Source organism: Penaeus monodon, chromosome 30 (genome assembly GCF_015228065.2).
Source record: "Penaeus monodon isolate SGIC_2016 chromosome 30, NSTDA_Pmon_1, whole genome shotgun sequence".
NCBI lineage: Eukaryota > Metazoa > Arthropoda > Malacostraca > Decapoda > Penaeidae > Penaeus > Penaeus monodon.
Window position 1 is genome coordinate 11,076,813 of NC_051415.1, and position 412 is coordinate 11,077,224.

The 412-nt window shown below is 31.8% G+C and overlaps 1 protein-coding gene across 1 annotated transcript in view; it reads left to right on the forward strand.

Annotated features, from left to right (window-relative positions):
- LOC119592515 (40S ribosomal protein S3a-like) overlaps nucleotides 1-412 on the forward strand; it is a 5,711-nt gene that overhangs the window by 1,924 nt on the left and 3,375 nt on the right. The gene's annotated exons all lie outside the window — the stretch shown is intronic.

Sequence of the window (412 nt, forward strand, 5' to 3'; positions counted from 1 at the left end):
TTTATTGCAGCCCATATTCTTGATTTTAGATATTATTTGTCTGGGTGTGCAATTAATTTGAATCTATTTTTCCCCCCACTGAGTTTCCTCACTTCCCCATTCTTAGTTTAGTTGATATGATGAAGGTTCATTCCATCAGATTGGGTATCAGTGAATGAATTTGAGTGAATTTACTGAACACTAGAAAATAATAATAATGGGTAGAGGGTATGAAGTAACCTCTGAAAATGGATGAGGGTAGATTTTGCCAAAGAAATTTTGGATGTTTATTATTACACCAGGTAAACATATCAAATATGCTGGATATTGGTGTCTTCAACTTTCCTGTGTAATTTAGCACAAATTAACATTAATGGTGTTTAAAAAGTCATTATATAGTTTATATAGTTCATTATTTTTACGAAGTGACACC